At 41.1% G+C, this 17,470-nt stretch overlaps 1 protein-coding gene across 2 annotated transcripts in view; it reads right to left on the reverse strand.

Moving 5' to 3' along the window:
- The window catches only part of LOC138964689 (uncharacterized), a 31,907-nt gene extending 16,670 nt beyond the window's left edge, over positions 1-15,237 (reverse strand). Inside the window, exon 1 of one of the 2 annotated variants that reach the window (XM_070336713.1) lies at positions 14,411-15,237. The gene's annotated coding sequence lies outside the window, so the exon portion shown is untranslated. Of the gene's footprint in view, positions 1-594; positions 617-14,410 lie in introns of those variants that run through there. The other variant, XM_070336714.1, reaches the window with a different exon arrangement.
- Between the last annotated feature and the right edge of the window lie 2,233 nt (positions 15,238-17,470).

The raw sequence follows: 17,470 nt of genomic DNA on the forward strand, positions 1-17,470 counted from the left end.
ACTTGGTTCTCATCCAGTTGGGTACTTTCTCGTGCACACCACCCCGTGTAACGGAGGAACGGACACAACGTAAAACATACCATCTGTAGGTGGGTCACTGAACATAAAGGGAAAGTTTGTGTGCGCGCCTGTGTGTGTTTTTAATCTAAGACAAATGTCGCCAATTTTTTTTTACAGAGTGACGTTTAAATCAACGATTTTATCATGTAGGTGGGTACCCGGTGTATATTTGTGTCGTTTCTGAAAAAAAAGTGTTATCCACTACTCATAAAAATACAGACACAGACAGAAGCATCGTCGAAACTCTATAACTTTCAGTCGGCCGTGTGAGGAAATATCAAAGCACAGGAACGTGCACAATACTATTAGCAAAGTATTTGTGGCTAGCGCAATTCAAATGTGAATGACGCAAAAGCTTAGATTAAAAAAATATTGAAGAAAAATCAATCAAAAAGCTTCAACAAGAAACAGAACCACAACCACGACCACAACCACAACCACAACAGCAACAACAACAAATAAACCAACGATCGCAAGGAGATCACAAGTGTCTTCGTGGCAATGTAAAGAGCAACGAGAAAAAAGCAAGCTCACCCGAACTTATTTCACCGCGATCAGCCGATCTCCAGTCGGTTTTAACCGAATAAGATACTCAACGTTGGAAATGAATCGCGAGCGGGGATCGTTGTTGTAAATATATCTTGACGTGTCGAGTACGTAAGGTGAGAGGGACCAGTGGACCCCCCCCCCCCCCCTTACAAAACCTCCTTAAATCGAAGAAAATCAATCTTGAAAAGGAGATAGTACCTGGATTTACGGCCATAATCAACAGAAAATCTGACAAAAGGATGGCCCTAAAAAAAGGGAGGTTTTAAACTGGGGAAGGGAGTTTGGGGCTGGGGGTGCTGGTTGTCTTAAAATGGGGTTCCGTTGTATAACGAACGCTATGCAGCCGGCTCTCGTGACACTTTTTTTTAGTCCCCATTCATCCCAGCACGCCGGTGTAAAACTAAATGTTTATTCCACCAAACATTGACTCCGGAGTAAAAATTTCGTACGAAATTTTAACTCCCAGTACACCTGTCGTACGAGAAAAGAACTCCCCAAGACACGAAAAAAGTACTCCGTCTACGAAATATTTACTCCCCAAATTTTTTACTTCCAGTAAAAATCTCGTACGCGAAAATGGAATGCGGGCGAAGGGATGCTGCCAATAATTATGTGATTTCGCGCAAACCAATGTCGCGCTACCCTCCCTCCACCCTTTCCACCACCAGGACTAACAGGGGACAAGGGAGTAAAAGTTGCGTACACCTGGCGTGGGAAGTAAATTGCTCGTGTTAGGGTGGAGTAATTTATTCGTTATTTATTCGTCCGGAGAGTAACATTTTCGTACAAAATGTTTACTCGGAACACACCTGTCTTTGGGAGTAATATTCTCGTGTTATGGGGGAGTCTTTTTTTGTAAAGGGAGTAACATTTTCGTACGCAATGAGTTAAAATCTCGTGGGAGTAATTTTCTCGTGTTACGCCGGCAGGGAACTGGCAGATACACTGCTTGAATACGTGCATTCAGCACGGTTAGCAGGATCGATTCTACTTTGCTTAAATGCGCGGTATTGATCTTTTCTATCAAGGCAAAACATTTTTTCTCCCTCGCTAATCCAGCCCTGAATATTCAATTCTAGTGAAAGAGCCTACCATGGATACCACGAAAAACACTTCTTTGACAGTATGATACAATCAATGAAGAAAGCCACCTATTCAACTGGACAGCTTTTTACATTTAGTCAAGTTTTGACTAAATGTTTTAACATTAAGGGGGAATCGAGACGAGGGTCGTGGTGTATGTGTGTGTGTGTCTGTCTGTGCGTGTGTGTGTGAAGAGCGATTCAGACCAAACTACTGGACCGATCTTTATGAAATTTGACATGAGAGTTCCTGGGAATGATATCCCCGGAATTTTTTTTCTTTTTTTCGATAAATACTTTTGATGACGTCATATCCGGCTTTTTGTAAAAGTTGAGGCGGCACTGTCACACCCTCATTTTTCAATCAAATTGATTGACATTTTTGTAAAGCAATCTTCGACAAAGGCCGGACTTCGGTATTGCATTTCAGCTTGGTGGCTTAAAAATTAATTAATGACTTTGGTCATTAAAAATCTGAAAATTGTAATATTGTTTTTATATAAAACGATCCAAATTTACGTTCATCTTATTCTACATCATTTCCTGATTCCAAAAACATATAAATATGTTATATTTGGATTTAAAACAAGCTCTGAAAATTAAAAATATAAAAATTATTATCAAAATTAAATTTCCGAAATCGATTTAAAAACAATTTCATCTTATTCCTTGTCGGTTCCTGATTCCAAAAACATATATATATATGTTTGGATTAAAAACACGCTCAGAAAGTTAAAACGAAGAGAGGTACAGAAAAGCGTGATATGCAGCACAGCGAAACCACTACCGCGCTGAACAGGCTCGTCAGTTTCACTCCGTTTTGCACAAGCGGCAGACTACGGTCATTGTGAAAAAATGCAGTGCGTTCAGTTTCATTCTGTGAGTTCCACAGCTTGACTAAATGTAGTAATTTCGCCTTACGCGACTTGTTGTCCTTGCTGACTCGTGCACTTCTGTATGCTGATCCATGATAGAAGATCACATACACACACAAAAATGTAAAAGTGCAATGTCTTTGGCACGGTCGTCCACCAGCCAAGTTCCACTTCCGAGTGAACACTTTTTGTGTAACCACGTCTGAACACCCTTTTACATGTAAAAATGTGTTCACATTGGAACACTAAATGTGTTCACATTGGAATTACACATAAAGTGTTCTGAACACTAAAAGTGTTCACATCTGAACACTTAAAAGTGTTCACCCTGCTGTAACCAGTTCTGTGCATACAATTTTTCAAAATTATGCACACAAGCAACCTTACCACTATTATGATGAATGTTTTTCATAAATGTATGCTGTTTTTGATTACTGCTTCACTTTATCTAGCGTGCAGACCGTACGAAGAAGAAGAATCCGAAAATCTGCCACTGTAGTGTAGGCTGGGTGAAGGGTAAAAGCTGAACAAATACACAAAGCTCATACTACAAAAAGGCGATGAAAAAGTATAAGGAACCCCTGAGCATACAATTATAACAATAACAAAGAACCAAGCATATCATTCAGAATAAAAAGCAACCTCAAATTCAAACAGTAGGAGTTTGTTTACCAACGCAGAATTAATGTCAGCGGAAGCCGACGTGATGGGAAAATTAGAGAAATTGTCTTCAAACGTCCATTCATACACACTCATGAGTAAGCTAACAGTAACATGTTACAACAAAAATACGAGTGACTAGATTAAATACAAAAACTGTGCCAGCAACTTAAAGATAACAACCGAAAATCAGGAGCCAAATGAGGTCACTGTAGCCCGATTGCGTTCAACGCAGGGATCATTCTGATAATCATCGGTCCACGCTATCGCTCATGTCTCTCTGACAGGATGGATAATGACTACGCGGACAAAAGGCCGAAATCTATCATAACAAGAATACAGAGTTATCTCCCATATGTTTTTCGCAAATGTTTCTGAGATTAGACGAAAGACGAAAGTGATTGCAGATTGACCGACTTCGACAGTTATCTCCGTTCTGTGTTGGATTTTTTTATTTCACCGGTTCAACCGTGGCAGTCGACCGTCTGTTTCTGTGTTGTGAAACTGGCTTGTGGCCTCTGCTGATAGGTCAACTTGCTCCTCGTTATGAAATCTACACAGAGAATTATGATTTTGACATAACCTCATGCGCATAAGAGATTCATAAGCGTAACGCAGGTGTGACACCCTTCATAACGCAAATGTGACAGGGCCTTCAATGGAACTGAAGCGGAACACTTATTAAACACTTATTGAACACTGGCGTTGCATTGTGCGAAAAAGTGTTTACCGTGTGTTCCAAAAGTGTTTGGAAGTGTTGAGGTAGCAAAAGTTGCTTATTGTGAACACAATGTGAACACTTTATCTGTTCCGAATGTGTATAGTACGGTTGCTAGAAGCGCTGACCAACAAGTGTTCAGATATTTTTCTAATTGTCGTTTCTAGATAGTAAAATATGTGCTGAAAACGGTCAGCTATCGCACCATCAAGAAATCGGTTCCCTAGTACCCCTTTAAGGCTCTGGAACCACCCCGGGTGGCAATATCGGGTCGCAACAGAGAGTGTTCCCCATAGCCGGAAAGAGCCTCAACCGTGAAAGATAAAAAGAAAGGTATTGAACAAAAAAAACGCACAACACCAATGTGAACCATTTGTGTTATCATACTTATATTAAAATATTGATGACCATGGAATAAATGGGTTATTTTTAGATTTCTGACAAAAAATCGCAAAAAACATGACAAATTGTCTTTTTTATAGCCTAAACTATGAAAGATTTAAAGACAAGTATTGAACACAAAAGATAGCAATGGATAATGGCAACAACATTTGCTCTCATTGTGGTACAAAATTGTTGAATGTTTTTTAATACTTTTTCGTTTTTGTGGATTTCACAAAGCATACCAATTAAACGGCAGTCCAGGTAACTCGTCCGACTTTTTGCGGCTAAGAGCCTCAACATTTGAAGATAGAAAGACTATCATTGAACAAAAACTATGGTAAACACTAATGTTAATAACTTTTGATCTCACACTGATATTGAAATATTGATGACCATGCAATTAATGGGCTATTTTCAGATTTGTGGGTACAAAATCGCCCAAAACATGACAAATTGTCTTTTTTCTAGCCTAAACTATGAAAGATTTAAAGACAAGTATTGAATATAAAAGATTGAACGAGATAATAGCAACAACATTTGCACTCATTGTTGTACAAAATTGTTGATTGTTCTTGAATATTTTCCGTTTTTGTGGATTTCACAAAGCGTACCGATTAATCGGCAACCCGTGTCAATCATCCGAATTATTTCATGCTGCGCCAAAACGATTGAAAATGGATGGAATATTAGTGTTTGAAGACAAAAGGCGCACATTGTCATGTTAAGCATATCTTGTTACACCGTATACACATCAAAATCGTGATAGCTCTTGGTTTGAATGTTACAATGTTTGATTTTGTGCAAGTTACACACATTGATACTGACAAAATGTAATGATATTCCAGGACAATATATCCAGCGCGCTCTTTGGGTCCCCAAAACACTGTACATGGCGAGTCCCATTGTGGTGCCAAAGTAGAAAATAATTATATTCACTTTAGCGATAGTCCGCAGTAGACGACATCAAATGACACAGACTGTAATGATAACTCAAAACTCGTCATCGCTTTCAGCAAACGCGTCAAAGTCAACCTCCTCATCTTCTTCCTCGTCATCCTCTTCTTCACAACCACCATCTGCCAGAAGATCGATCAGCGACACAGGTAGGATGGGCTTGAGGCACCACACGGGTTCCAGGACACCGTCTGCATTTTTCGTCCATCCCTGCCCCTGGTCGTAGGGTTTGGGCCTCTCCTGAATGCCTTCATGAGCACGCTTGTACAGGGCAACGCGGTGGTTTACTCGCTGAATGTGCGGCATCAGAGCAGATTGGCAGGGAGGCATGCGGGCTAGATCGACCTTACACTTGGACGTGAGTTTCTCGTTGTCTCCCACCATCTTGCGGAGTAGCTTTCCACGAACGACATCAACTGATTTCTCACGACTGTAATTGTCCATCAGGCACGTAAACTCTTCCAACTGCTTCACCACACTTCTGTCTTGTGTGTGGCGCACGTTATATGTCAAAGCAGCACCGCCCTGATATGGCCCTTCGTGGTCGGCTGGGCGTTAAGCAAACAAATAAACAAATAAAGTTCGCCATACAAATCCGTTGCAAAAAAACTGATTTAATCCCAAATTCAATACTCCATCAATATTAGACAACTGAGCAAACATTTTGTTGTAATGCTGTCAGTTTTTCCAGGTTTTATGAGTTTGGATGAAAGGTAGATATACGTTTTCTTTCGCAAACTGGACATTTAATTTCTCCGCGTTGAAGAGTTTTGTTCCATAAAAGACTTGCTTCTGACCATTTGCTTCTTTCAGTTTAAAAAATAATAGTCTCAGTGAAATATTCATGTTGTATCCGTTTAAATATTAATCTTTGCAGCAACATAATGTATGTTAAGAAGCGAAAGAAATTGCTTAAGACTCCGAGTACAGTAGGCTATCTTGTAACTACTATGAGGGTACTCAATTTTCTTGTGTGTGAAAAGGGGAGGGGGGGGGGGGGTGGGATGGCTGTTTTTTGCACACGACATCAGGAGGAGGTCTTGTACAGTGGAACCCCCCTATTAAGACCTCCACAAATCTGAGAAAATCAAGTCTTAAAAGGGAGGTAAATATACAGAGGTTATGAACATGTGACAGGGGAGGCTACCGCTCCTTTCACAGCAGACTCTGCACCCGAGTTGTTGACCTTTAAGTCAACACCGGTGGATTGTGGAATTCTGTTTGTGATGGGGTTTGGTGGTTTCCGATTGTCTGTATGTTCATGGAAACCTTCGGGTTTGCATAACAGTTTTTATAGGGCTAAGAAATTAGCCCTAACATTTTCAATCCTGTTTGATTGCACTTCGCCTCCCGAGGTGATCGTAGTGTTACGGCACGCGGTTACATTTGGCGCTTGCGAGCAGGAATGGGACTCGGCATGATATGTTCAGGTAATGGCATAATATGACCACTGAACATTTTCGGGCTGTTCCCATTCTGCGAACTTGGGAAGGACAGTGGTCCCCCGGTTCGGAACTTCGGGACGAAGTTCATTCAAACGGGGGCGATTGTGACAGGGGAGGCTACCGCTCCTTTCACAGCAGACTCTGCACCCGAGTTGTTGACCTTTAAGTCAACACCGGTGGATTGTGGAATTCTGTTTGTGATGGGGTTTGGTGGTTTCCGATTGTCTGTATGTTCGAGGAAACCTTCGGGTTTGCATAACAGTTTTTATAGGGCTAAGAAATTAGCCCTAACATTTTCAATCCTGTTTGATTGCACTTCGCCTCCCGAGGTAATCGTAGTGTTACGGCACGCAGTTACCAACAGATAATCTGAAAAAGTAAGGTTTTAAAAAGGAGGAGGTCTTTTATTTGGGGGGGGGGTCTTTTATTGGGGGGGGGGGAGGTCTTTTATTGGGGGGGGGGAGGTGTTTTATTGGGGGGGAGGTCTTTTATTGGGGGGGGAGGCCTTTTATTGGGGGGGGGGGTGTCTTTTATTGGGGGAGGGGGAGGTCTTTTATTGGAGGGGGGGGGGTCTTAATTAAAAGGGAGGTTCCACTGTACAGGGGATCTGGATCTATGACATTTCTGTTATTGTCTGATCAACTGTTTTCCATTGTTTGTTCACCATCGCATGTTTTCTGAGTGCTATCGATTGTGATGAGGTAGCATCGACTAACACCAGCTCAATGTGTGTCTGTGTTTATTTAGCTCTTTCGCAATAATCGTGTCTTAAAGTTCGAAGTATTAAACGCGTGGTTTTTTTTAACACCAGGTCCATCCATCCATCCATCCATCCATCTATCGATCTACCTATCTCTCACCTACCTACCTATCTATCTTTCTATCCAACCATCTATCTATCTATTTATCTATCTATCTATCTATCTCCTTATATAGATAGATATAATGAATTTTCGTATATTTTCGTATAACAAACAATTTATGTGATTCCGAGTCTGACACATTGTTTTCAAAGCGGTTCACATTCGTTTCAAAACCTCAAAACAAATATCCAGTTTCTTAAACTGACCACTGATTTGGTGTTTCGGGTCCCATTTATATTGGAAGTTTACATCAAACTAAAATGTTATGTGCCACACTGCTAGCTCATACATAAAAACAAACATACATTCGCCAAAACATGAAGAAAAAAAGAAAAGACCAACAAAGCACTAATCGCCTGGGGGGGTTTTCAACAATAAAATTACACTTTTAGATCTATGGTAAACAACCTCACTCAATGACGCAGTAGATTGGTTATACACCTGGATAATTCAGATTTTGTGATTCTTTGTCACGAATTGCGAGCCATGAGTGGCGTGCAAAGGTAATTTCCATGCACGTCTTCCCCCTGCATGCGTCGATTTTAGATTAGAAATAGCACTCTGCTGGCCTTCACACCCAGGGAAAGCGTTCGACGTAGAGCACTCAAAAAGAACCCGACCTTGCACTGGTTCAGTCCAATATTTTCTAAGTGCAACTCGGTGTTGGTTCGTTCCTAATCAACAGTGCACACCTTTGGAAATAACGCAGGAGTAACAAGTCGCTGTTGAGCCTAATTGTTAACCTAAACATGTTCGCTGCCAGGGAATATTTTTGATTCAAAGCATTGCCTGTATTTACCTGAATTCAAAACTAACAGTGTGGGTTTTGATGTATAAATGAATACACCACACACACACACACACACACACACACACGGCACACACACACACACGCACGCACGGACGCACGCACGCACGCACGCACGCACGCGCACACACACACACACACACACACACATACACACACACACACAAAACATTGTTTTTTTGTTGTTTTTTATATTTAGTCAAGTTTTGACTAAATATTTTAACATCGAGGGGGAATCGAAACGAGGGTCGTGGTGTATGTGTGTGTGTGTGTGCGTGTGTGTGTGTGTGTAGAGCGATTCAGACTAAACTACTGGACCGATCTTTATGAAATTTGACATGAGAGTTCCTGGGTATGAAATCCCCGAACGTTTTTTTCATTTTTTTTATAAATGTCTTTGATGACGTCATATCCGGCTTTTCGTGAAAGTTGAGGCGGCACTGTCACGCCCTCATTTTTCAAACAAATTGGTTGAAATTTTGGTCAAGTAATCTTCGACGAAGCCCGGGGTTCGGTTTTGCATTTCAGCTTGGTGGCTTAAAAATTAATTAATGACTTTGGTCATTAAAAATCTGAAAATTGTAAAAAAAAATAAAAATTTATAAAACGATCCAAATTTACGTTTATCTTATTCTCCATCATTTGCTGATTCAAAAAACATATAAATATGTTATATTCGGATTAAAAACAAGCTCTGAAAATTAAATATATAAAAATTATTATCAAATTTTTTTTTTCGAAATCGTTTTAAAAACACTTTCATCTTATTCCTTGTCGGTTCCTGATTCCAAAAACATATAGATATGATATGTTTGGATTAAAAACACGCTCAGAAAGTTAAAACGAAGAGAGGTACAGAAAAGCGTGCTATGCAGCATAGCGTAACCACTACCCCGCTCTTCTTGTCAATTTCACTGCCTATGCCGTGAGCGATGGACCACGAGTATACGGTCTTGCTGCGTTGCATTGCGTTCAGTTTCATTCTGTGAGTTCGACAGCTACTTGACTAAATATTGTATTTTCGCCTTACGCGACTTGTTTCTTCTTCTGTTGTTATTTATTAAACGGTTTCTTATCCGTTAAAGCGCGTTATCCAGGGCACGTATTCTTGAAAAGTCTGCACAATTGTGTCCGTCAAAGTCAAACGGTCGTGTAACTACCGCCCGGTATTTGTTTTTATTGCCCGGTAATTATTTATTTTTCCCTGGTATTCATGTGAGTCTGGTAAAAGGTCGGCAGTCACCAGTGTTGGTTATTTTTAGAATAGGAGATTTCCCATGCTTGCTTTTCTCTGCGCATGCGTTACCGGCGTTTCCGCCGGCGTGTCAGTTTTAAAGTCAATAGCAACAACCAAGCAAACTTAATGAAAAAATAAGGGGGGGGGGGGGGATCATTATTTAATGAAAAAAAAAATTAACCTCTGTTGCATGGTTGCTGCTACCGTTATTTTGTTTGCCTTCTCTCTAATTTTTTGTTCAACCCGGGAGCATCCTTCTTTATTGGTCTTTATTTTTTTTCTCAGTCAAATGTTTACATTTTTATTTAACAAACTTAATCAATAAACTAATATCATGTTAACCAAAGATTTTAAAAAACTAATTCCTGCCTAAAAGTAATGTTAAAAATCAATTTTTATATTCCTTTCAACGTACTCTCTTGCACATGAAGAAAATAAACAACAATAAACAAATGACAAAGAGTAAAAAATAATAATGGCCAGATGGTGATTTGAACTCGACTCAATCGCGTATCAGGCAAACGCGATAATCGTTCGGCCACGATTTCAGTTTACAAATTCTCGAAACTGTAATGCTGTGGTCTATTTATGACTTTCCGGGGCTACGAGGTTGAAAAATAGGGGTACAACAGGGGCGGACCTAGGGGGGGGTTCCTGGGTGCCCGGAACCCCCCCCCCCCCCCACCCCCCATCCGTTTTTTTTTTTACCTTGTTATCTTCCACGAGAGGCCTCCGATTGACCTAAAAAAATAAAATTCCTTCAGAATTCCCCCACCAGGGCTTTGCCCATGGACCCCACCGGGGCCTGAGCGGCCCCTGGACCCCTGCTCCAATTTGGAACCCCCCCCTTATCCACAACTAGGTCCGCCCCTGTACAATCATGTACAGAATTCTGTACAGCAAACGCTACCGGAAACCCCACCTATACGGCGTGTATGACCTTGAGAGCTTCAGTCAACCCTATAATTTTGCAGGAATAACATCCGGTTTGCTCTCTCAAAACTGATCATATTTTATCTTCAAGAGAGATCAAGGAGAAAAAATAAACGCTCCGGCGAAGATTCGAACTCTCGACCTCGAGACTTCGTGTCGCATGTCCTAACAACTAGGCTACTGCGCCAATCGAGAAAAAGAAGGAAAAACATTGATATGAATTAATGTTATGTTATTCTTGAAGCAGCATGATTTATATCTCTATCCGCCCAATGTTCAGAAGTGAATACATGTATAACTATTTCTTAGATGTCTGTTTCAACTGCACAGAGCTTTGGAGAGATTCAATTACTGTTCTTCTCATTTTTCTTGCATGTTGTAAATAGAGATATCGCAGCTATTTGCATGGCGCGAATGGCGTGTAGCATGACGGTGTAAACATGTACTGCGATTCCGTGAAACATGTTTGCAAATAAAGGCAAATTTTAATGGCAATTTTTACGTTTTTGCAACGCATGAATGGTAATTCAAGCGTAGAAAGATATAAAATTATCAATTTTTTTTTAATCTTTGACAACACTGGTGGAGTGGCCTAGCGGTTAAAACATCGGCCCCAACATTTCGAGGTTCAGTCAAATACGTGCTAAGTGCAACTCGGTGTTGGGTCGTTCCGAATCAACAGTGCACACCTTTGGAAATAACGCAGGAGTAACAAGTCGCTGTTGAGCCTCTTTGTTAACCTAAACATGTTCGCTGCCAGGGAATATTTTTGATTCAAAGCATTGCATTCAAAGTATTTACCTGAATTGACAACTTAGAGTGTGGTCTTGATGTATAAATGAACACACCATACACACACACACACACACACACAAACACACGCGCGCGCGCACGCACGCACACACACACGTACACACACTCGCACGCACGCACGCACGCACACGCACGCACGCACGCACGCACGCGCACGCACGCACGCACGCACACACACACACACACACACACACACACACACACATTGTTTGTTTGTTTGTGTGTGTGTATGTGTGTGTGTGTGTGTGTGTGTGTGTGTGTGTGTGTGTGTGTGTGTGTGTGTCTTCTTCTGTTTTTTATATTTAGTCAAGTTTTGACTAAATATTTTAACATCGAGGGGGAATCGAAACGAGGGTCGTGGTGTATGTGCGTGTGTCTGTGTGTGTGTCTGTGTGTGTGTGTAGAGCGATTCAGACTAAACTACTGGACCGATCTTTATGAAATTTGACATGAGAGTTCCTGGGTATGAAATCCCCGAACGTTTTTTTTCATTTTTTTGATAAATGTCTTTGATGACGTCATATCCGGCTTTTCGTGAAAGTTGAGGCGGCACTGTCACGCCCTCATTTTTCAACCAAATTGGTTGAAATTTTGGTCAAGTACTCTTCGACAAAGCCCGGGGTTCGGTATTGCATTTCAGCTTGGTGGCTTAAAAATTAATTAATGACTTTGGTCATTAAAAATCTGAAAATTGTAAAAAAAATTAAAAATTTATAAAACGATCCAAATTTACGTTTATCTTATTCTCCATCATTTGCTGATTCAAAAAACATATAAATATGTTATATTCGGATTAAAAACAAGCTCTGAAAATTAAATATATAAAAATTATTATCAAAATTTTTTTTTCGAAATCAATTTAAAAACACTTTCATCTTATTCCTTGTCGGTTCCTGATTCCAAAAATATATAGATATGATATGTTTAGATTAAAAACACGCTCAGAAAGTTAAAACGAAGAGAGGTACAGAAAAGCGTGCTATGCAGCATAGCGTAACCACTACCCCGCTCTTCTTGTCAATTTCACTGCCTATGCCGTGAGCGGTGGACCACGAGTATACGGTCTTGCTGCGTTGCATTGCGTTCAGTTTCATTCTGTGAGTTCGACAGCTACTTGACTAAATATTGTATTTTCGCCTTACGCGACTTGTTGTTAATTACACGGTTTCTTATCCGTTAAAGCAAGTCACCCAGGACGTCGGCTGACGTCCTACAGGCAGCGAACAGTCGAATTCGCGAAGTCTACTTCAAAAAGCTTGCTGCCCGATATTTTGAATTTTCGACAAAAAAGACTTATCGAAGTACGTGAAGTCAACTTCGGTTGAAATGAAGGACAATCTTTGTTTCATATCATTTTTGTTTAGCACGTTTTTAATTCACTCACAGCATATATATATGTCAACGTAATGTTCGATTCAGGAAATGTAAATAAAAATTGAAAACATGCAGTTTTGTGTCTGTTATTACACCCCCGGTATAGGGGTGTGTATAGGATTCGGTCGATGTGTTTGTTTGTTTGTTTGTGTTCGCATATAGATCTCAAGAATGAACGGACCGATCGTCACCAAACTTGGTGAACAGGTTCTATACATTCCTGAGACGGTCCTTACAAAAATTGGGACCAGTCAAACACACGGTTAGGGAGTTATTGCTGGATTAAGATTCTACAAGGACTTATAGAGGGACATATTAATGGTCAAAGGGAAATAACCTTCTCAGTTGGTGGCAGTGAGAATGGTAAGGACGGGGGTGTTTTTCCTACTTCGGAGGAATTTCTTGTTTTTCTCTCTTTTCAATTTCAATATGACGCAGACCTTTGGCTAACACATTAAGTAAACCCGTAAACCATCACAGATACGTCAGGCTTTTACACACAGTACAAACACCCTTCCATTTGAACGCTCACCAAACGGGAACATCCTAGGTGGCATACGTAAAGAGCGAGCAGTTTTCAAAGAATTTTTTTTTGCGTGGTTTTTCTTACCCCTGAGCCATCGTGAACCCGTGTGATCCAGTTTCCCTTTTTCACAATGTAGTCGTCAGTTAGTCATTTGAATGCGACTCGATGTGAGCTTATTTACAATAGCACGTTTTTATGCACGAAACAAACGGCTGTGGTTCACAAGAACTCTAGCGATGGCTTTTGACTGTTGAGAGGAACGGCGATATGCACTGATAAACCGTCGTCTGCTACGACCCTTGCGTGACCCTGCTTCCGGGCTTTTCTTTTTTCAAACTTTCACAACTTCGAATTGTACTGATCTTGTCTTGATGAAAAAAGAATTCTTTTATGATTAAAGAATGTTTGTGTAACAAGCTGTCAATTTATTATTTAGATTTTAAAAGTTAGGTCTAGCGCAAAAACGCACCACGGTCCAAAAACATTTTGATTTTGATAATCATCGATTCACGGCTATCGCCAGTTTACATCGATAGAATGAGACCCGAAGGGAAGTAACTCATGTTTGACCTGAGTTCAGGATGGGTCCAAAAAGTGTTCGAGACAATCTGCAAAATTAATTCTTTAAAAATTGCTCGCTCTTTACGTAGGGCACCTAGGATGTTCCCGTTTGGTGAGCGTTCACGTGACATGGAAGGGTGTTTGTACTGTGTGTAAAAGTCTGACAGTTTTTGTGATGGTTTACGGGAGGCTTACTGTCCGGGCGTGATTTCCGGTACATGTATCATAACAGCCGTCCAGCACCAAAACGAGGCGCCATTGTTGTTGGACCAATTCCACGAAAATAAATTCTTTGAAAATTTCTCACGCTCGACAGAAAGCAGCCAGGATATTCCCGTTCGGTGAGCGTTCAAATGGAAGTATGCTTGTACTGTATGTAGCCCGCTCGGGGAGCTCTGTTATGGTTTACGGGAGGCTTACTGTGCCTTTAAGCTTCCAAGCTGAAATGCAGTACCATAGTCCGTATATGACGTACATGTATCACATTTTCAGACGCACTGAATTTCCACGTCTTGGAATGTTCTATCTTTACACAATCTCAAATTCATAATACAATGCACGCACTCACCTTTTAACTCGTGCACAGGCCTCCCTCAGGCATTTGATATGTTTGCTCGACGAACGTATTTACACCAGCTGATCAATAAAGGATTCCATCCTTGAAAAAAAGAAGAAGAAACAAGAAGAATATTTTTTCTGTCTTGGGTATCAAACGAGCACACAGCCCACACCGCACACCTCCGTCCTCTGGTATACTTGTTCCAGAAAGAATGAACACCAGGTAAACAAAAGATTTAATAAAGTGATGATGCGCTTATTTCTCTTTCCTGGGTTTCCAAAGAGCAACCACTCAGTCTTCTGGTGTCCATGTAAAACACAGCAGATTCCATACAGCAATCAAAAGCCTTAATTTTTTGTTCCGGGTAGCGAACAAGCACGCAACACACACACCTTCGTCCTCGGGTATGCTTGTCACAGAAAGTATTCACACCAGGTAAATTATAGCAGATTCCACACGATAGTCCAAAGCTTATATAAGATCTCTGTCCTGGGTTTTCAACAAGCGTATAGTCTATAGAAGACACCACACACTTTCACTTTTTGGTTCAAATATCCCAGGCAATTATTCACACCAACTAAGCAATCGATGATTCCATACATGCTCATTAATTTTCATGAGCTTGGTTCTCTGCCCTGGGCTTGTACGGTAAACTGCACATCATTCATTGGATCGTGCGTCGCGCGGATATCAAAGTATTGACACGCACACGATGGAAGTTGGGTATCCCTATACCCGGCTACTGTCCCAGAATTCGCACGGCTTGGTCCTTTTCATTTCAGTGAATGCAAACCGCCCGGTCCGGTTTTAGCCGTGTCAGTGCGAATTCTGGGACAGTAGCCGGGTATAGGGATACCCCACTTCCATCGTGTGCGTGACAATACTTTGATTTCTAACACACATGCCATGTCACGCTGTGTTTGACTTCTTTGCGCATTCCGTGGCTCTGTGTGTATTAAAGCTCCCTTGCTTTCCATGCAGTGATGTTGACAGGATTTATTTTCTTCGACACATTTGCAGAATCAGTCATTCATTTTTAAAGACAATTGGGGGGGGGGGGGGTGTTTAGGTAGTCCTTTACGTTATACCCTCCCCTACCCCCGGGCCCCCTCCCCGCCGACGATGATTTTTTTTTTTTTAGGAAGATCTGCCTAAATAACGGGAACAGTTTTTGGCGATTTGAAAGAAGTTTCAGTGTTTTTCCAAGAACTCTCTGCTGTGTAAATGATCATGTATTCCACCACAAATCTGTTCAAGCCTTTACATTGGATAAGGATATATTCTTCAACTCGGACGCATAAATTATACTAAATATATCAGCAGTCTGGCTGATTTCTTTGCAGAGTAGAAATTTGCGGATGAAGAAAATCATCGCAGGTATATTGACGTGACACAGATGTTAGTCATGTGGGAAAAAATTCAGCAAAAAAAGCCAGGGGCCATGCAGGCTGTGTAGGTTTTTTTGTGCTAAATGGACAAAGTGGCAGGATGCTCGTATCTCGGGTAAAACCCCAACGATTCATTCAACTGTTATTTTTTGATATAGTAATACACGGCCGCGAAGGGAGCCGGCAAGGTACCTTGAGTCGGGATTTTTAAGGGGGGAGGGGAGGGTGAGAGGGGATGGGGGAGGGGGGGGGGCGAGAAAAAACACCCCACACAGAACCGAGTGTACTCGGTCTTATCAGTCTATGTCTGGAAATAACCCATACCCGTGGTCAGATCACTTTGCACTGAAATACAGGGACGCTTCTGCATTCCTAAACATGTCAATCGTATAGCACAGTCCACTCTGCTTTTTAACTGGTTGGTAAGCATGACATGAGAGAAAAAAACCATACAACACAACTCTTTCCTCGCACGCTTTACGGTCTTCTCCTATTTTCGCCGGTCTTTATCCTCAACATCCGCCTCTTCGTTGCTAAACAGACAACCCACATATCACATATAATTATATACACTGAATCTGTCTTCTCGTATACTTACCGCGTACTCTTTGGAAAGAAGCAAAACACACGACACGTCCACCGTCTCTACGCAGGGTCTGTTTTCTTCTATTTTTATGTGAAATCAGTGGAGACAATGCAGATGAGACACAGTTCACACAATTAACATACAAGCAAAAAACAACAGAGTCAATGCATAGTGTTGCTGCAGTAGGCCACCGAAGTGACAATTATTTATTAAATTCTGTAATTATTTTACCTTATTAAATTCTGTAATTATTTTACCTTACCTATGTTTTTCAAGAATAGATAGTTAATTGCCCAACCTGTTAATTAATTTAGTTTGGGATTCTCATGGAATCCAACAATTGAATTTCATTATAAAATCTAGAGAGTCCATAAAGCTTTTGGGGCTGTTCCACCATAACGCTGACAATTGAAACGTTCGTTTGATATTATATTTAGATATATGTTTATGCCAGTTGCCACAGTCGCCGGCTGCTCAGCCCAAAAACCGCTCAGGGCGAAAGGGAAGTAGTCTGGACCTAGTGCAACTGTGGACTATAGCCTAAGTTTCGGTTCCAGACCAATCAATAATGGTACTGCACCGAAGCTCAAACGGTGGTGCCAGCACACCCTGGCAGCATGCAGAATAAAAATTGTCAGAATCGAAAGTGAATAGGAGCCAATAAGGGCATGTAATGTAATAAACCATGGACAGAATTATGGCATGGACAACCCATCGTTAGAGGCTAACTCATTCCAGTGACAGGAACTAAAAGTACAAGCAAATTTACTAACATATTCAGCAAGGTGACAACAATAATAGCTTGCAATATAATGACACCATGACAAGGATAAGAATCTAAATTTGCATTGCAATATGTAACCAAAGGGGATAACTGGTAAACATAGGGATGGGTGGGAGGGAAAAGACGGAGAATAAGTCAATAAGTATAGACAGAGCAAAAAAATGATGTTGTCTGTAGGTAGACAAAGAAGAGAGTGCCCGAACGAGGTCAAGGGGAAAGCATCCACGCGAAGCTGGCTGGCACAATCTCTGGCATTACCCAGCGATTGGTCCATGTGCTACTCATTAATATTCATGGGGTTACAGCAGAGG

This window comes from Littorina saxatilis, linkage group LG4 (assembly GCF_037325665.1).
Source record: "Littorina saxatilis isolate snail1 linkage group LG4, US_GU_Lsax_2.0, whole genome shotgun sequence".
Lineage (NCBI taxonomy): Eukaryota > Metazoa > Mollusca > Gastropoda > Littorinimorpha > Littorinidae > Littorina > Littorina saxatilis.